The sequence below is a fragment of the Suricata suricatta genome, chromosome 14 (genome assembly GCF_006229205.1).
Source record: "Suricata suricatta isolate VVHF042 chromosome 14, meerkat_22Aug2017_6uvM2_HiC, whole genome shotgun sequence".
Taxonomy (NCBI): Eukaryota; Metazoa; Chordata; class Mammalia; order Carnivora; family Herpestidae; genus Suricata; species Suricata suricatta.
Window position 1 is genome coordinate 72,543,931 of NC_043713.1, and position 20,372 is coordinate 72,564,302.

At 52.8% G+C, this 20,372-nt stretch overlaps 1 protein-coding gene across 1 annotated transcript in view; it reads left to right on the forward strand.

The window, feature by feature from the left end:
- The first annotated feature begins 4,783 nt into the window (after positions 1 to 4,783).
- The window catches only part of SSH1 (slingshot protein phosphatase 1), a 55,477-nt gene continuing 39,888 nt past the window's right edge, over positions 4,784 to 20,372 (forward strand). Inside the window, exon 1 of the mRNA XM_029923033.1 lies at positions 4,784 to 4,826. The gene's annotated coding sequence lies outside the window, so the exon portion shown is untranslated. The remainder of the gene's footprint in view (positions 4,827 to 20,372) is intronic.

Consider the following 20,372-nt stretch of genomic DNA (forward strand, 5'->3'; position numbering starts at 1 on the left):
CGAGCAGCCGCCTCTCCAGGCCTGGGCCGCGAGTGCCGGGCGGAGGGCGCTCGGGCCCTGCGGGGCCCCCGCGGTGCGACCCTGTCCGGGCAGCCGGCCTGGGTTTACTGTGCGGGAGCCTGAGAGTGTCGCCCCGGCTGGGTGTGGAGCCGTGACCTCTATTTGGGGGTGACTTTCAGTGAGATTGTAGGTGCCCGTGTGACCTCTGTTTGGGGGTGGCCCTGCGTGAGACTGTGTGTGTGTGTGTGAGAGAGAGAGAGAGAGAGAGAGAGAGAGACTGATCCCCGTCTGGGGGTGACAGTGTGGGAGACACGGTGTGCGACTGGGACTCCTAATTGGCGACTGTGGGAGATGCTGGTTCTGAGATTGGTGGCCCTGTGACTGGTCTAGGCCCCTACCCCGTGGTCCTGGCTGTGTATGTGAGACTGTGTGTGACGGTGGCCGGTCTGCTGGGAAACTGTACCGGCCTAATGCTGTGACAGAGGCCCCCCGGGGGGAGGGGTGCCCCTGGGAATGTTTGAGATGGTTTCTCCGACTGCATGCCCCTGGAGGTCTGCCCCTCCGGAGCTCGTGTCACTGAGTGTCAGTGGCCAAGTGCCAGCTCACTCGGTGACTGGGTGTCTTGTCTTTGTGTGTGCCTGAGTTTGGATTTTTCCCTTGGGGGAAAAAAGTCTTGGGGACTGCACGTTTGTGTGTGTCTGCTGTGTGGCTGGGGCAGGTTCCAGGGTTCCTGTACTTGCAGGGGTGCATTGTGGGGGCTGAGAGTCGAGGCACCCTGCCCGGTTGTGCGTATGTCCAACCCGGTGCAACCAGGCCTGCGTTGGCCAGCCCCTTCCCCTGGGGTAGATTGGGGAATGGGTCCTCCGAGCCTGGGACCTCCAGCAGATGCAGGGCTGACCCTCTTGTCCCCTGCTGTCCCACCTTCTCTGGGAGAGCAGTGGCCTCTGGTCTACCCTCCCATCCATTGCACAGCCGAGTGTTGGCCTAAAGATAGAGCAGCTGGAGGAGGAGTTTGGGGACTGTTTAGAGAAGGAGAGAAGGCTGGCGGAGCCCTGCAGGCCCCGGAAGTGGCCTCCCCAGCAGCTGAGCATTCCAGCCCCTTCTCTGTGGGGGAAATTGATAACACAGAAAGGTTTGTGTGTGTTTGCAAGAGACGGGGACAGAAGAGGAACTAGTTGGGGTGCAGCGGCCGGGCAGCCCTTGAGCCTGTCTCGCCAGGAGCAGTGGGAACGTTTTCAGAGAGGGTGCAAGACTGAACCCCGACGCGCAGCCCTCGCTCCTTCAGGAGAGGCCATTAACGAGGTCCCTTGTCTGCAGACAGGATCCTGCAACTCCTCGCAGGGAAAAGAACACGGGTGGCTGGTTGCCGGTCACTGAGAATTTAAGCAGCAGTGGCTTCTCTCCTCCCCACGCAGGCATCTGTTCTCCTCCATCTGCTGATTTGCAGTTCACAGAGGACTTCCAAGCACTTAATCTCACATTCCCTTCTCAAAAACTGTGAGGCGAGGGAAGGGTTCGGCTTCCGCAAGGGATTATACACAAGACCTCTCAGTCCCGTTCTTGGATTCTAGTCCTGATCTAGTCTTGCCTGACACAGTTTTGGTTTTGGTTTATTGGTTTTAATTTTATTTATTTACTTATTTATTTTTAATTTTATTTATTTATTTTTTAATTTTATCTACTTATTTATTTAGAGAGAGGGAGAGAGAGGATCCCAGGCAGGCTCTGCACTGTGAGTGCAGGGCCCAACGCGGGGCTCGAACTCACGAATCGTGAGATCATGCCATGAGCCTAAATCAAGAGTTGGATGCTTAACTGACCAAGCCAACTGGGTGCCCCTGAGACATCAGTTTTTGAATTTTATGTTGTCATCTCTTAGCTGAGATAGAAGTCACGTATCATCAGTTCACCATTCCAGACTATACGACTCAGCACCTTTTAGTATATTCATAGGGTTCCACGACCTTTACCACGGTCTTGTGCCGGAGATTTTCAGCACTCCCAAAAAGAACCCCCATACCCCTTCGCCATCACCTGCAGCCCCCCTTCCCGCCCTTACACTGCTTTCCCCAGCCTCTGGGTTCCCACTAATATTCATGCTGTCTCCATATAGAGTTGCTTGTTCTGGACATTTCGTATGAGTAGAATCATACAATAAGGTGACTTTTTGTGTCCGGCTTCTGTCACTTAGCATAATGTCCGCAAGGTTCAACCATGTTGCAGCATGGGTTAATACTTCACTCCTTTTTTGACTGCCAAATAATATTCCACTGTATGGGCGAATCACATGTGGGACATTTGGGTAGTCTCCACTAGACACTATCTATCTATTTATTTATTTATTTATTCATTTTCACATTTATTTATTTTTGAGAGATAGAAAGAGACAGAGCACAAGTCAGGGAGGGGCAGAGAGAAGGAGACACAGAATCCAAAACAGGCTCCAGGCTCTGAGCTGTCAGCACAGAGCCTGACATGGGGCTTGAACTCACAAACTGTGAGATCATGACCTGAGCTGAAGTCAGACGCTCAACTAACTGACTGAGCCACCCAGGCGCCTGTAGACACATTTAAAAGTGTCACGGAGAGCATTATTTTTACCAAGTGCCGATGACCGAGTAAACCTGAGAATAAAACTTAGCCACCTTTTATTTACGGTTAGTAGAGCAGCAGCATTAACTGCCCAGTGAACTAGCCGAGGTTCCCTGGAAGGCCAGGCTTTCTTCTAGGTGGGTGAGGTGCGAAGAACCGAGATGACCCGCATAGGCACGGGGACATGGAGTCAGGAGAAGCGGGTCCCGGCCGCCTGGACCTCCGCTCTGACAATCCTTTGGCCTCCGCTCCTGCTAAAGGGCTGACTTCCCTTTTAACGTGTGTGTCCTTGGCCACATACAGCTTTCTTCTCTGGAATAACTGACCTTACACCGCCTTCATTTCCCTCCCGGGAACCCCAGAGAGTGACCGAGAATGAAGTGGCTTTGGGGTGTGTACCCCGAAATCACTTCCTTACTGCTCAAAACGCCGCGGCTCCTCTGAGTCAGAGACTCTCCAGGCGGCTGGTTCCTGACTCAGCCCATTCAGCGTGGGAATGGGGAACTCAGCCTGACCAGCACAGGAGCACCCCCTCTCGATTTGTTCCCCTCCCTCCCCATCCTCAGTGCTCTCTCATTTATGTCATTTTTACTGTCAATCTTATCTTGTTCCTTTGTGGGAACAAGCAGAAAGCACAACAGCAGATAAATCAATAACTTTCAGGAATGGATTGTGACAATGTTGTTTTTGACAAGCGTTCAGGGTGACTAAGTTTTGTGGGCAGATCTCCAGTCTCTCTTTCTTGGGGGGGTGGGGTGTTGGATCAGGGTTTCTCAACTTTGGCACTGCTGATGTTGGGACCAGAAAATTCGATGTCTTGTGCATCGTGACATGTTTAGCATCACCCGGGCCTCTACGCACTAGACGCCAACAGCATCTTCTCAGAAGAGTCTCCGGACATTGCCCAGTGTCCCCTGTTGAGAAAAATTGTCCCTGGTTGAGGACCACTGGGTCAGACCCAACATTCTTTTCTAAGTTTGTGTTGTGTAGTTGTTTGCGCTTGGCCTGGGGATGGAAGCTCCCGGCCCCGTGGTCAGTGAAGGCTTGCCTGACTTTTCCATTTCTTCTCTGTGGGGTAGGGACATGAGAACTGATTGGCCACCATGTCCCCTGCGCCACAATACGGTACATACAGGATCGTAATAAAGCTCAGGGACTCCGGGACTCTCTGGTGGATTTCTCCTTCCTTGTTGGAACTGCCACCTCTGCTGTGTGTCCCTTGCCACTTGGGCCCCTTCCTCCCATGAGCTCCGTACTCTTCTCCCGTCACTGCTGGCTTCTGCCTGGTCTCTGTCCTTGGTCAGCCTTGCATCTCTCCCAGGCCATCACTGCTTTCCAGATTTCTCTTTCCTAGTCAGTGGGCTCCTCTGTGTAACGTAACAAACAAGCCAGGTCCCAGTGGTGCAGGGCTGTTGGCGGCGGGGGGGCGGGGGGGCGGGGGGGGTGTTTTCTTATTTCAGTTTTCTCTCTGAAAGTGAAAAAGGGAAACATGGCAACGGGGGCTTGAGTCCTAATTTTCGATTCTAATCCTTTTGGCCTTTAAACTTTTAGAAAATATCAGATGTCCATTTCTTTCATTTATATGAATAAACCAATTGCCTAGAAAGTTTTAAATTCAACATTTAAGCTTTTTGAGAAGCACCAAGAGCTTTTGAGACCCACCGACAGACGGGCTGCTCCTGGCCACCTTCTGTCGTGAAAGACTTGCCTCAAATGGTTTTTCATTTTCTTTCTTTTCTTTCTTTTTTTTTTAATTTTAAACCAATATGTTGGGGCTCACAATGGGGTTGATCACTCAGCTATGGCTTGGCTGGAAGGAGGAAATAGATGCTCTTAAAACATAGCCCCCCACCCCTTAAAAGACAGGGTGAGATCCAAAACAAGCCTGGAAAGTTGAGAAGAGCGTGTTGCGCAGGACCAGATAGGAATGTCCAGTCAACAGGAATCGATGCCCGCGACAGGGGAGAAGGAATGCGGGTAACTGTTGGGAAGCCTGGAAATTCCTCTGTGGAAATGACTCAGAGGGACAGCAGAGCGGGGCTGCTGAGGACAGGGTGCGACCGTGTAGAAGCAGTCAGGTTTCCTGGACACCTCTATCTTTTCCAGACATCAGAGCAGAAAATGTGAGACTTGTGTCCGAGGCTCATTTGCTGGTGGCGTCTGTGGTGTGACATTCTCTTTCTTTCTCTGTAGCTGGAGGCCGGCAGCGACGAAGATCGAAAGGTAAACCTCAGGTAAGCAGGCTGAATTGTCATTCCTGTCTTCCTTCCAAGCCGACTGGTACTCTGGTGCGTTTCGAAAGGGAGAATGCTCGAAAAAGAATCCACCAGGGTTTTTTTCCAGTAGCGCTTTAAAAATCATACCCAAAGCATGGACAAAGGCAGTGCTTTAACGTTTGTGTATATGTTTAACTGTAAACAGCTTTAGGGGGCGCCTGGGTGGCTCAGTTGGTTAAGCATCCAACTTCAGCTCAGGTCATAATCTCACGATCGTGGCTCTGAGCCCCACATCGGGCTCTGTGCTGACAGCTCAGAGCCTGGCGGCTGCTTCAGATTCTGTGTCTCCCGTTCTCTGCCCCTCCTTCACTCTGTCTCTGTCTCTCTCTCAAAAATATACAAACATAAAAAATATTTTTAAAAACCCTGTATACAGCTTTAATAACATCATCTGATGTTTAGAAAAGAAGGAACATCATTACCAGAATCCCATTGCCCTTCTTGCTTTATCATTATGAACATCTCTAGATACTTCCTTCTAGATTTTACCTCTGCCTTTGAAGAAAATAATCGTAATGTTCTCACTATTCCATCCTGCTTTTGATAAGGCGTTCTGAGGTAAGCACATTGGTGATTTGAAACAGGCATCCAACCCCCTAAGTTTAATTCAAGTGGATTTTTTTGTGCTTGTGAGAAATCTTTCAGTACCATCTTTTTTAAAAAAGATTTTTTAATGTTTATTTTTGAGAAAAAGAGTGTGAGTGGAGGAGGGGCAGAGAGAGAGAGACAGACAGACAGACACAGAGACACAGAATCCAAAGCAGGCTCCAGGCCCTTAGCCGTCAGCACAGAGCCTGACGTGGGGCTTGAACCCACAAACCACAAGATGATGACCTGAGCCCAAGTCGATGCTTAACTGACTGAGCCACCCAGGCACCCTTATCAGAACACTCGTCTTGAAAAATTCCTCAAGCTGTGGTTCCCAGCTGCTGAATTCACTGGTAGACCCCGAGAGCATTTTTATTTTTCCTTGCCAAAAATGAAGGCCTTCTTCTGGGTGTTCCACTTACAGAAGGTCTAGCCCTCTCTTCTATAGTGTGTTCTTACTGTATGATGCATCCAGGTGCCCGTCTTAACGCTGCCTCTGAGAGTCTAAAAAAGTAAAGAGTTTCAAGGATGTTATTCTTTTAAAAAAAAATGTCTGTTTTATCTTGAGGAAAACTAATTGGAAAGGGGAATGTGTGTTCAGAAACTGGGGTCCACCCTGCATTACGGAGAGCAGGAAATTCTGTTAAGCTCACGTGCAGAAGTGGTAGAAGCATGCATAACCTGTCTTTCTTGGAAGGTTCTGTGCCTTTGAGCAAAGGGAGAGAAAATGCTTGTATCGTGGCACGTGTTATTTCTAAAGATCACACGTGGAGGGAAATAATAGTCTCCAAAAACCAGAGATGTCTTATTTCAATGACCAGGTCCTCATTTTAACATTCCCCTGGGGGATGATGACAGATTTACTCTATTACTTGGCGTGTTCGAGGTGTTTGGCTGCTCGGGGTCTAGGTCAGGGCTTGGAGGCTGGAATCAGCCAGACTCCCAACTGGGGGCAGTAACGGGCCGTGTTGTGGATCAGACTCGTCCTTGGCTCTTGTCAGCGGAGGCCAAAAGGGGAAGAGGCGGAAGTCGCCCTTGGGAGGCTGCCTGGGGGAGGAAGTGCTGGGGGAGGGTGTGCCGCCTCTGCAGGTGCATCTCCCACCCCCGGCCTCCCTGGAGCCTCCCTGGCGCTGGAAGCTCTTCCACGCCCACCCCCCCCCCTTCTTTCAGAGCTCTTGCCCTGGAGAAAGTATTTAGCTCTCTCACTTAGATTGTCTTTGGGTGCAAAGAACTTTTGTTGTTGTTGTTGTTTCCAAAGTGCCCTTAATTAGCAGACAGCATAGTGTTTTGAATTAAAACTCACAAATAACGGTGATATGAAACCGTGTGTGCCCTGGGGGCCCGTAAAAGGCCCGTTTCTGTGCACGGCTTGGAGCTGGAGAGGGCCTCACAAAGGGAAGGGAAGGCCGCTCTGCACCTTGCTGCACTGAGTCCTCTCCGTGGCCTGTGAGGGAGTTTGCCCAATCTACAGGGGAGGAGCCAGAGGCCCAGGGTTGCACGTGGCAGGTCGTATATTTGAAGCGAGGCCTCTGTGGCCTCCAGCACTTGAGTTGGTCAAGAGACGCTGCCTGTCTGGAGACCGGTGTTGTGGTTCGGTGGAGTCACCTGTCCCAATGTCCTGGTGAGGGGGCTGCCTGAAGTCACCGGGGGTGGAAGGCGGTGCCAGGACCAGCACTGGGGAGCCCAGCTAACTCGGGTGGTCCCCCTGGATGTCTGCTGACCGTGGGAGCCCCTCCCCGCTGTGACCTGCAGGCCCTCCACCACACCATCGTGAGCCGGGGGAGACCTGGCCTGGAGCTCTGAGCTTGTCCTCTCGGCTTCCCTTCTCGGTCGCTCTCTCCCCACCTTGGCTTCACTCCCATTTTCAGGCCAACGACTCCATCCTGCTTGCTCTTTTTTTTTTTTTTTAATGTTTATTTATTTTGAGGGAAGGTGTGAGCGCAGAGCCTGATGCCAGGCTCAATCCTACCAACAATGAGATCATGACCTGAGCCGAGATCAGGCCCCTCCCGCCCTCCTCCTCTCTTGGGCTTGCATCCCCGCCATCAGATGGACACTATCTCGAAGTGTCCCCAGGCTTCTTGCTCTGATCCTGCCTCTGCTGCACTCCGCCTTCGCCCTCCATTGCTGCCCCTGCTCGTACGTGCTGTCTGTCCCACTCCCTGGCCGTGCTCCTTCTTGAAGCCAGTTCTCTGTTTTCTGTTGGCCACAGTCCTCAAGGCCGGCTCCGTGCTCCCGCCCCCGACGTGTGTGACTTCCCCCACTTTGGCGGGGAGCACACCTGGCCTACGTTGCAGGTGCCTGTGCTTTTGTCTCATCCCTCGCTGTAGGTGCCGCTTGCCTTAGGGACAGGGCCTTGGTTCTGGGCTTATGCATGACATTTGAGCAGTTTAAATGCGTTCGCTTCGCTTTGACCCTGTGGTCGATGGCTTACCTGTATGAGCCGGCGCGAGGTGCAGAGGACGCAGTGTGGGGTTTGGAGGTTCGGGCTCTGGCTCCTGCCGAGCCCCTTTACCTCTACGCCTTTCCTACACCTCTGTGGGTCTCTTTTGTTCCCTGCGTAAGACACATACAACCACAGCCTTTCAGGGTCCGGAGCAGCCGGTGTGGGGCTCCTTACTCAGAGCCAGGCTCAGGACGGGACAGTCGGTCCGTTTTGTCCTTGGGAGCCATTGTTCATGTCAGTGTTAGTTCACAGCCCAGACTTAGAGGGCTTGACTTCCTGCAGATGTGGAGTCCACTGTGTCGTGCGTGGCCCCTCAGAGGGCCACCGCTGTGGATGCTCCGTGACCTGGCTGTGTCCCTGTAAGATGCAAATAGGAAGACACGGTCTGCAGGATCAGTGTCATGGTTCAGACAGGTTCCCTGCCTGCCTCCCGGGAAGCAGCTCGGGAGCGGGTCACCCCGCACCCAGAACGAAGCCAGCCGACGCAGAGCACCACAGATCCAGTTCTCCACGCCCTGTCCCCCACCCTCCGCGCGCGGCCACGACCGCCAGCCTCCAGCAATAGCCTTCTGGAGGCCAGGCCGCTCAGACTGTGGGAATTGGTGAGCAGATGGCTTTGCTGGCAGCGGCTCCTGGCTCCCTGGCTGTCCTGGGAGCTGCCTTGGGCTGGCATGAGACGTAAGTGCCTGTGTGCCAGGCGGGGCCCCGGGGAGAGAATATGCTTGTGTTGCTTCCAGAGAGTGGATCAGGAACGAATGTTTTTTGTTGTTGTTGTTTCCATGCAGCGTTTCCAAGCCAAGCGTATGAAAATGTTCATTAGAGTTCTTTTCATTTTTTTTTTTCTTGCCTACCCAAGCAGACATTCGGGCCAAGGCAGCAGGACTTTGTTGTCTCTGTTTTATCTGGTGTCCAGGGCAAACTGGAGACTCCCTGTGTGCTTTCTTCCCCACTAGGTCTTGACCTGGAACTCCCCAGAGGACAGCACGCTCCTCATGACCATCCGGAGTGGGGTGTACCTTCCCTCCCTCCCCCACAGCACCCGGGTAGGGTGGGGGTGGGCGTGGCCTTGCTCCGCAGACCGCGCTTCCCCGTCTCCGTCTCCGTTCCGCGCCCCATCTTTTATGCCTGTCCACCCTTTGGGGTTCCTCTCTGCCTTTCTCCACGGTTTCTTGGCCTGGACTTTATTGTTGATAGTCTGTCCAGTTAAGTCCTGCCGAGAAGCGTCAGGTGTCCCCTGCGTCCTGGCTTTGCAGCAGGTCGCTGTATCAGTTAGCAGTTGCTGTGTAACAAGCTGTCCCAAACCTGACAGTCCAAAACAATTCCCACTTCTCATCTCATAGTCTTTGGCTGGGCCCTCTGCTTGGGGTCTCACACGGTGTAGTCAAGGGGTCGGCCAGGACCGGCGTCTCCTCGGAGGTGGGAGTCCTCATCCGGGTTTACGTGGTCCTTGGCAGAAATCCTTTTCTTGCATCTGTGGAAGGTCACTGTGGCTTGCTTCCTCAAGGCTGACAGGAGAAACTGCTGCTGTGGGATCTTAGAATGGAATGCAGTCACAGGAAGGGCCACTCCGTCACCTTGGCCATACAGAGTAACCTAATTACGTGAGCAACTGTCTCCTCCTGTTACCTGGTCGTGCCACACTCAGGATCGGGGCTCACGCAGGGCACCTGCTTCAGGGGCCGGGACCTTGGGCCATCTCAGAACTCTTCCCACTGGTCTCAGGCTGTGGGTGCATTATGTCGAGGTGATACCCACTGAGGGATGTTCAGTCTTCAAGGGAAGGGGCCAGGAGTCCCAGTGAGCCCGCAGGGTTCAACTACCAGGCAGTGAGTACCACATCCTTCCCACTCGGCACCCACACGCTTGTTCACACTTTCAGGCTTGGCACCTCTTGGATTCACCTCCACTTTGATGATTGTTCTCTGAAGTACCACCCGCACTGACCCTCGCATCTCTGTCCATGAGCTTTGACTCTGGGGGACAGGCCTGGGTTTGGTTCCCACCCCGTCATCTGTCACTTCACTAGGCAGTGGGCCAGATCGTCCACAGCTTGTAGGATTGTTGTCAGAATTAGATGTGCTCTAACTCCACGAATCTCTTCACTGTCGTAGACGCTGAGCAAATGCCTTCTGCCTGTCTCTCCTTCGGGGGCAGCTTCTGTAGGAAGAGGTTCATGGCTCCTCCTTTTCCTTCCCACTTGTGTTTTTCTCTCCTTTATATTTCCTTGGGACTTGGAACTTGCTTTGTCGTATGTTGACTTACGTACATAAATGTTCCCCCTCTGGCAGAGCCGGCTGCATAATTTGTGGAGCCCAGTACAGAATGAAAATTGTGGAGGCCTTTGTTAAAACGTGGTGAAGAATTTCAAGTTGGTGAGAGCAGAGCCTCCCAAGTCTGAGGCCCTGCCTGAGCCTGTCCTGTCACTCAAGGCCTTCCCTCCTGGCTTTGACCCTCCCAGCGCCTGGCATGCGCGGGGTGGGCCGTCGAGGTCTCATAAATGGACTTTCCTGTGTTCTTTTTCACATGGAGGAACTCAAAGTGCTCTTAGGGGGCATACAGGATACTAAGGACAGAGAGATTTTTCCTGCCATTTCCCCCTACAATTTGGCAACGTAGGTGCTGTTAGATAGTCTCAGTACCCTTCTGTCCCAGCCTGTCTGCTTACGAGCCATTCATTCACCCGGTGTTTATTGGGCACCCACTGCGCCCCAGCCACTGAGGAGCTGGGAATACAGCAGCAGACGAGACCAGTCCCTGTCCTCACGGCTGGCACGCTGGGGGAGGCAAGGCAGGAAGTAAGCCAAACTAGAACGTTACCAGTGTGCTAGTGCGAAGGAGAAAAGGGAAGCAGGGACGCAGGATCTGGAAGCCAGCCTTTCCACGTGCTCCACTCCGTGAGTCGCCTTTTGTGCATTTCATTTAATCTTCGCAAACATCCTACAAGGAATGCGCCATTTCTATCTCCTGTTTGGAGAGTGCGGATCAGAGATGTTAGCTGACGTCATTCAGTTCAAAGTGGTGGAGCCAAACCCTCAGGCTCCCTGTCTCTCTGCCTTCAAAGCCTGTCCTCCACCCCCAAACTGAGGAGCAGTCTCTGCGGGCTCTCCTGCCCATGGTTCGGATCTCTCACCAAGAGGCGAGAGGCAGAGAGGAAGGAGCCCCTCACCCGCCAGAGGAACCACGGCTTTGCAGCCCTTCTTCCCACTTGGACCCTAGCGGCCTCATCGTGAGCTGTGTGCTTTATTTAGCAAGTTGCAGGACCCCCCCCCCCCCACCCCGAGCCGCACTGGAGTGAGCACTGTGACGCATCCCCCTTCCCGGGCAGTCACCAGGTGGTCACCAGGCCCGGTGGGACTGGCACTGGGGAACACCCGCTTCTGTTTCCTGGGTCCTAGCAGGTGCAGGCGCTGGGTTTGGAGCCCGGTGCACTGGACCTTGTTTTGTTGTCACCGCAGCCTTAGGGCGGCTGCCGCCCCACTTTAGGAAACCAGGAAACTGCACTTGGAAAAGGCAGGTGGGAGTCCGGGACCAGGGTTTGAATGCAGGTCGCTGTGACTCAGAAACCCGTATCCCTTTCTGCTCCGCTCGGTTCCTCACAGGAGACGTGCAGTTTTGTGTTCAGCGCATCCTTTTCTGTCCTCCCCACCCCCACCCCCAGCTTAATAGGCAGTAGCTTCCCCCTGACCCCAGTGTGCACGAATTTTTAAAATTCTGTGACCGTTATACTGTCCTGCGGTTCCCTTTAGTTTAACTCAGGTGTTACCCCTGGTGTGTTGGCACATTTGATTTTCAAATCAGAATCTGCCCTTCAGCACGTGTTAAACTTTTTGTTGCTGTTAGAAAACTCCTGCTAGAGGGGCGTCGGGGTGACTCAGTAGGTTAAGTATCATCTGATTTGATTTCAGCTCAAGTCATGATCTCACAGGTTGTGAATTCAAGCCCCGTGTTGGGCTCTGTGCTGACAGCATGAGCCTGCTTGGGATTCTCTCTGTCTCTGTCTCTGTCTCTCTCCCTCTCCCTCCCCATCCCTTCCTCTCCCTCCCCCCCTTCCCTGCTCATGCTCACTCTCTCTCAAAAATAAGTAAGTAAACATTAAAAAAAAAAACCCTCATCTGAGAGGGGACAAATGAGGACAGAGAAAAACAGGTAATTTGATTCTGCTAGAAGTTAATTAAACTTATTATGAAGGTTAAGTTAAAATGAATTTTGCTGAGTCTAGATTTCATTAAACTTTTGAAATACCAGTACTTAGACCTCAAAAGAATGCCACAGGGCCCTGTTCTCATTCTCCCCATGCACAGAGTGCACCGGGGAGCGCAAGTGCACACTGCGAATGCCCGAGCCAGCTCTTCCTTCATGGTGGACACTGGCGCTGGCAAGCACCCTTGGGTCAGTGGCACAAAGCTGTGAGAGGGAGTCAGAAAACGTAGGTTCTGTCCTGAGATGCGTGATCTACTGTGCAACCTCAGGCAGGTCACTGGATATCTCTGGGCCTCCACTCCTTGGTAAAGTAATGAGACAAGATTAGAGTATGGCCCCCGACGGGCACCTGGGTGGCTCAGTCTGTTAAGCATCCAACTTCCGCCCAGGTCACGATCTCACGGTCTGTGAGTTCAAGTCCCGCATTGGACTCTGTGCTGACAGCTCAGAACCTGGAGCCTGCTTTGGATTCTGTGTCTCCCTCTCTCCTGCTTGTGTTCTCTCTGTCTACCAAAAATAAATAAACATTAAAAAAATTAATAAAGGGGCGCCAGGGTGGCTCAGTTGGTTAAGTGTCCAACTTCGGCTGAGGTCATGATCTCACAGTGCGTGGGTTTGAGCCCCACGTCGGGCTCTGTGCTGACAGCTTGGAGCCTGGAACCTGCTTCAGATTCTTTGTCTCCTTCTCTCTCTGACCCTCCCCTGCTCACACTGTCTCTCTTTCTCTCTCTCTCTCTCAAAAATAAAAAGAACATTAAAAAATTGAAGGAAAAATAAAAGGAGTATAGCCCCCGAATCCAAGACCGAGAGTCTGAGGACGCACCGGCCTAGTCCTGTGCTACATTGTGCTTCTGATCGTTGTAACAGACTGCCCACTTTCTCTTTTCTTCTGGCACCGAGGGCAAGGTCATGTATTTGTGGCGTGTCTAGCCAGGTCAGGGTTATAGTTGACCCTGAATTGGAGACCGCTGGCAGGGCCTCGGGGCGGAACTGGGCCTTTGCGTGGACCCACCCACGCCTGGCGGAGCACTGGCCAGCCACGCCGCGCCCTCACGGGCAGGTGGGGAGGCAGGGAGAGAAGACTCCCGCCTCCAGAGCCCGCCTTTGGCATGCGCGGTGCTGTAGACAGACCTCGGGGCTTGAACAGCTTATTAGAAAATTCCTAAGACTAGGAGAACATCCAAAACAAGTGTTCTGCTTCAAGGAAGACTGGGTAAGAAAACAGGATTAATCAAAATAGGATTAATCAGAGTCAGAAGGAGCCATTTTCCAGCCATGGCAGTCATTGGGCTGGTGTGGGGGCGGGACCGTGAGTCCCACGGGGAGATGGGGTCAGTACTGTGACAGCTCCCATGGCGGCCGAGGTGGTGCCCAATGGGGCGGCCCACTGGCCGGCCTCGTTGGACTCCCGGCATCCCCGGGAGATGGCAGGCAGCCATGTAAGTGACAGAGGTCCCCCAGGGCCTCTAGGTCAGGGTTCAGGCCCTGCCAGCCAGCTGTCTGCGCACCTCCCCCCCCCCCCCCCCCCCCCCCCCCCCCCCCCCCCCCCCCCCCCCCCCCCCCCCCCCCCCCCCCCCCCCCCCCGCAACCGAGGAAAAGTCCTCCTCACTCTCAGGGCCCTTGAGAGGCTGAGGGAGGGTCTCATGCTGTGTTTGCGTGGAGGCCTTGCTGACGGTGACCCACATGTGGTAGCTGGCTGTGTTGTTTTGTTTTTCTAGCTGTTACTTTCCTGGATGGCAGCGTGTGCCAGGCCCCCAGCTGCTGCCCTGACCCCCTTCCCTCCTTAGATGCCCAGTTTCACCACAAAAGACCAAAAGGTCATCCAAGTGGGATCTGAGAGGAAGAACAGTCAACCCTTGCCCACATTCCCTCCCAAGTTCTGCCGGCCCTCCTACCAGACCTTTATCTGGGAAGCATCTTGTCTTGTATGCCTTTATTTTTATAGACTTGTCTTTTTTTCTTTTTCTTTTTTAAGGCTACTTTTGAAGTTATTTTTAAAAAGACTTTGTTTTAAAGAAAGTGGCTGTTTGGTGTTAGGAACTGTCTGATGGCCTCCCAGCCGTGGGCCCCCATGCCCTGGCAGAAGAAACTCCCAGTCAAGGCTTGGTGCACGCTTAGTGCACGTCCCCAAATCTGGGCCCAGTCGAAGTTTCCACACGGGAGGGATGTAGTTTGGGGAGAGCCAGGCCAGCTGCCGCCTCTGGGTATCGCTCGTCATTTCCCAGACGTCCAGGCCCTGCCTGGCCTGCGCCTGGTCTGTCCCAGGTGGCAGTTCGGGAGTGGCTCTTTAAGTCTGGGGTTGAGGCACCGAAGTGTGCAGCAAGAGGGCTCCCTAAAGAGCCTGCTCTCTAGGGCCCTGGGCACCCCTTTCCAGACCCTTCCCTGTGGGGTGGGAGGGAGGAGTATCTCTTGAGGGTCAGCCTAGTAACAGAGACCGTTTTTGAGTTTTTTGCTTTATTGGTCATCTCAGGCAATATATATTTGGCGCCTATATATTGGGTTCTGTGCTAAATGCTGGGAAGTCTTTGCTAAATAATAATAATTTTTTTAAAAAGTCGTTACCCTCCAGAGGCAGTGTGTGTATGCCGTGTCTAGCATAGCTCTGTCCAAAGGGGATTTGAAACACCTTGTAATACAATTCATAGAAAACAATATAATTTAAAAGTAGTGACAAAAGTGGGACATAGAGAAAGTGGGGGAAAATAAGATGAAGCCAGGAGATGTGTATGTGGAATGCATGGCATAATGCTGGTACAGTTACCGGAGTGTGGCTACAGATCTGGCTTTGAGCTTCCTAGTAGTCAAAGCAAAGAGAGAAACAAGATCATTTGCTTGATTCATGGTATTCCTTAACATACCAGCACGTCAGTTCCTCCCTGAAGAATTCTCCTGACGGACACCGGCGGGTGTTCGTAAGACCCAGTGTGGTGGGTGGATAAGCAGGTCGTCTTAGATTTGGCCCTGAGGCCCACAGAGGGAGCTGATGCTGTGGCCCATCCCACCAATTAACCTGGGCATTTGTGGTCTGGAGAGGTGAGGTCAGCGGCTGTGCTTGGTGCCAGAGCTGCCGGCCACCCCGAACACTGAAAACAGGACGCTGAGTCACATCCTGCAGGCCTTCAGCATCCTGACTTCATGTGCCTCTCACAATGGAAGGCTCCAGCGGGCAGGTTGGCCTCCCGCTGCTTCAGAAGTGCGGTCTCCAGCAGGAAAATGCTAAAATTAGGTTTTACTTAGGTCAGGGCTGTGTGTGCACGAGGCCCTGGAACCCTGGGCACACACAGACCAAGAGGAACTGGGAGAGCAGAGTTTCCCATCATTCTCCACTGCCTTGCGCCCAGAGCAAGGCTGCCTCCATTCTGCAAAATGCAGGGAGGGAAAAGGCTCCCAAGGCAGGCAGAGATCTGCGTCCGCGAGGGTAAAGAAGCCTCCAGAAGGTGAAAGAGGAAGGCTGAGAAGTATGCTAGTGGCAATGAGTGACGAAGTGGGTCTTAAAAGCTTTATTCAGGGGCGCAGGTGTCCCCTGGTGGGGCCTCATGCTGAAGGTGAGTCTGCTTGGAGTTCTCACCCTCTCTTTTTCTGACTCCCCCTCCCCCTACTTGCATTTTCTCTCTCAAAATAAATTTTAAAATAGTGCTGGTATCACCTGCCTATAAAGATTAATTACCAGTAGTATATTCCCCAAATCCAGTTAAGTGGAAATTTTTGAAATAATTCCTTAGATTTTGAGACAGTATGAAACTTGCTGGGAAGTTTATGAAACTTAGAGCAAAGACAGCACAAAGAACTTTTTTCTGAATGGTTTGAGAGTAAAGTTGGCAGCCACCACCCTTTGAGTGCAGCCAAGGACCCTCTACAGACCAGACCATTGACCCTTGGCCCTTGACCCAGACCACCCTCTGGTCCTCTAGACCCCATTCAAGGTCTGTCATTCGACTCCATAAGCTCCTAGGTAACGGAAGGGTCCAGGTCGTGATTGCACATGGCTCCTAGCTGTCCGGTCTGAGACTCTTCGTTCTAGGACATTTCCCCCGTCTTTCTATGACTCTCCTGACCAGGACACGTTTGAAGGGGATGGGCCCGTCATCTTGTAGAGTGTCCCTTGGTTTAGGTTTGCGTGGTGTTTCCTGGAGATTAGATTCGGGTGGTGTTTCTGTGGCTGGGATAGTTTGGGAGCGATGCTGTGCGCTTCCTGCGTCTGTCAGCTGGCACGGAATTTCGTTTTGTCCCGTTCCTGGTGATGTTCACTTGGGGCACCAAGGTGAGTTTTGTGCGGCTTCTTTGCTATACAGTTATTCCTTTCCCCTTTACCATTAAGAGGTATTTCTTGGGGGTGGTGCTTGGAAATTATGTGAATCCCGTCCCCCATCAACTTGTCTGTTTATATCTGTGCGGACTCATGTTTGTTTTATTCCACGGCTTATAATCCATTGGTTGTATTATTGACTTCAGAGTTCAGATTATCCCTGACTTGGCCACTGGGATCACATCCACACTGGCCCCCGTGACCCTTGGTATGTCCCTGCCATCCTTCAGCACGGCCCTGCTGTCTGACACCAGAGGTTCTGGGCCCCATCCTGTACTTTCTGTTCCCCGTATCCAGAACCAGTCATTTCTCCAAGGAGCCCTGGTTCTGTTGAGTGGAGAATGGAATTCATAGGCCAAGGTAGACGTGCTTCTTACCGTGTGGCTTTCCCCCCGCCGGGCCCTCTCAGTGGGCAGAACTAGGGAATGTGTGTATGTATGTGCACGAATATGCACACGCACCTGCATCCCTTTTTCTGTCCATCTAAATAAGGTTGAGAACCATGAGTTCAGACTGAAGCCTTCCATTCCGATCCAACACCTCAGGGTTCGTTCCAGTTTTCTCCCTCTCCATATTTACGACTCCCTCCTCTGACTGAGAGCAACCTGGCTCCCAGTCATCTCTGCAGCCACCTCTCCCCTGCGTAGACGCCTTCCTAGCCCTGCTCACCGCACCCCTCCTCATGCTGTTTTCCCGAGGTGTCAGGTCGGTAGAGGTTCAGAGTCCTAGTCCTGTTTCCTCCCCTTCCTGGCCATGTGACCGTGGGTGAGCAGCTCCGCCTCTCTGAGCCTCGGTGTTCCCACACATAGACGCTGAGGATTAGGTTAGTTGATAGGTGTAAATTGCTCAGCACGACACTCAGAGGAGGTGTTCGGTATCAGCATCACGTTCCCTGAGTGCACACCACCTTTTGGGCCCTCAGGGACCCAGAGATGGAGAAGTCACAGTCCTAGCTATGAGACCCTCAGGCTGATGTGGAGAACCTGGTGGTCGTACTGGTCGGTGCACTTGGAGGCCAAGAGGACCTGACCACCAGGTGACTGTCTCCACTTGCAGCATTTGTGTCGTGAGTCTTATGTATCCTGTGGGTGGGAATTGCCACATGCCAGCTGCCTAGAAATGACCAAGGTGAGTAAGTCAGGCAGCGGTTTGAGACCGACCAGGAAGCCAGCTCAGTGGGCTTATGAGTATTTATTTAGAAGTTACTGTATGTCAGGCAAGGAAGGAGTTTTAGAAAATTATGTGTGCTCTGGCCTTCGAGTCCCATTGTGAAGTTTAAAAACTCTGGTATGAGGGTAACTTCACCATAAGTTAGTAGTAAGCATGTCTAGGAACACAGTTTGGGAACCAGGGGTCCGGTTCCTATCACTTACGAAGTACATGACCTTGGACGAGTGACTTAGCCTCTAAGCCTCAGCTTCCTCACCTGCAAGAAGAGAGAAGGTGCTATAAGATATTGAAAGGAAACAGCCAGAGCTGGCAGCTGGGGGTGGCAAAGGAGGGCTTCCTGGAGGAGGTGTGAACGCTGGCAAGTGGGCACAAGGTAGGGAGGCAGACGGGAGAGAGCGAAGGCCACGAACAGAGGTCAGGGTAGAAGAGTTGAGGAAGACCACCTAAAGAGAAAGCAGAGAATATATAGAGAAGGGGAGAAATCATGTATGCAGTAATACAAGGAAAGGTTTTATTATAAATCGCTTTATCTCTTCTTTTTATGAGCTCCTTGAGGTCAGAGAGTGTCAGATGAATGAAGTTGAGGTTAGCAACCTGTAATGGCTATTTGTAGCTACGGTGGAAAGCTAGCGCAAGCCTGTTGGGACTCTAAGATAACGTCGCATTGTTGCAAATTCTGGAGCCGAGATGTGTGCAGTGGATCAGAAGCCAGAGGTCGCTGCCCTGATCCCCAGTCGAGGGAGAGCTTCCAAAGCTGTGCTGCGCTTACCAGAGACCCCAGCCACACATGGCTGATTAAACTTGAACTAGAGTTAATAAAATGACGAATTTCAGTCCATTGCCCAGCCACACTCCCCGCGCTGTAGGTATTTGGTAGGCGCCCGTGGCTGGCGGCGCCCCCGGTGCACGTCCATGCTCTCACAGGGACATTCTGAGTGCCGAGCACAGAGCCAGGCACGCAGGGGGCCCCGGAGGGTGGTCCGTGGCTCACAGGGACCCCGTGGCCCAGAACTGGAGTGGTAACTGAGGCACTGGGGAGGAAGGGACCCCTGGAAGGGTTGGGACCCAACAACCCATGAATGTGGGTTGGGGCTGCGTACCGAAAAGGAAGGGCGAGAGACCTGGGATGGTTGAGATCATCTGTCCTTGGAATTTTTTGTTTCAGAAACATTTCCTCCGTGTGCCTGTTATTTCTGGCTGGCTGGGCTGTCTTTGCTGCCACTGCGTTTCCAGCACAATGCAGCCTTTGTATCTTCTGACCTCCTTAGGGGACCAAGAGCCCGGTACCCCAGATGTGCAGAGGAAGGTAGCACCAGCTGGAGCTCCCCGGGCTGGGGCCTGAGGGCTCTCGGGGGGCCCGTGAAGGACCCATCCTAAGGTGTGTAGGGCCAACTCCAGGCATGTCATTTGTGGTCTTTCTTATACTGGGGCAGGCGGGGAGCATGGGGAAATAATCCCGCTTTGACGAACTCGCTGGTCTGTTGCTGGCAGGAGCCGCTCGCTCCTAGCCATCGACATGGAGAGCGGTGGAGCTGGCCTCCGAGAATGTCTCTTACTGTCTGAAATATTTTCGGACATTCCTTCTCTCTGAGAAAAGCCCACGCCTTCCAGCCAAACAATACAGGCCCCGGCAGCAGAGACATTTGTGCTGAGCCTCGCCGGCACGTCTTGCCCGTGACCCCGTTCCCTCGGAAGACCGCCCCGCCGAGCTGGAACTTCCCTGTCCTCAGCACTCTGTGGGGACAGGAGCGGTTTCGGGGCTCTTTGGGCAGGTATGTCAGGTGAGCCGCTGAAGAACACCGTTTGGGGCCGAGGCCCGGCCGAGCACAAAGCCATAGAGAACAAGGCCTCGCACAACTTCAGGGTCTTGGTGACCTTCGAGCATGCGTTCAAAACGAGGGAAGAGCAGACAGTCAGTCTTCCATCCTTCCGTCTCCGTAAACGTGGCTTTGCCCGGAGTAGGGTCTGTACCCATCCAGACCTCCGCCAGCAGAGGTTTTGAGGCACATCTGGATCCGTCCAGCCTTGTCCTCTGCTTCTAGCCCCGCAGGTCAGGCCACCCTGCGGTCTGAGCCAGGCTCCCTGCAGAGAGGGTGCCTCTCCATTCAGTTCTGCCCCTTCTTTGACGTGTGGCCACATTCCTCTTCTCTGTCTTGTTTCTTTCATCAGAAGAATCGAATTTTAAGAATTAAGTGAAAAAATGCAGGGGCAAGCTGTCTGAAAACCGCAGAGCACCATTCAGGTTGAAGGTGTCATTTATTTATTTAAAATAACACATTGAGTGCCATTGGTTTACTAGGAAGCATTCCGGTTCTGAGAACTCGCTGACAGGTCGACAGGTCAGCTTCAGGCGCAACACTTGGTTCTTAACTTTGCAATTTCTGAAGCTTGGATTTATTAGTACACTCGGGGGTGGTCAGGTTCTGCAAAACCAACTTAATGCAAACCAAGCTTACAAGGAACTGACTTACAAACCAGAATAGACATTTACGAATTCACAGTGGGGCCTTTTACAACAGAGACCACATCTTCCTCTGTTCATTATGGGGTCCATGTAATGTGACCTTCCCACTCTCCTGCTGCCCACTCCTTTTTTCTGTGCTTCTTGATCCCGTGAGACCCAGGTTGGTCTCGTTTCTTCCAGAGAGATGCCCTTGAAGCCTCAGGCTGGGCTGGGTGTCCCCCACCCCCTTGTATATCCATGTGTGTGTGCGTGTATGCACACACAGGACCCCATACGTCCCTCTACTGTGGAGCTGCTGCATCATGTTGCGTGACTGTCGTGTGTCTGTCT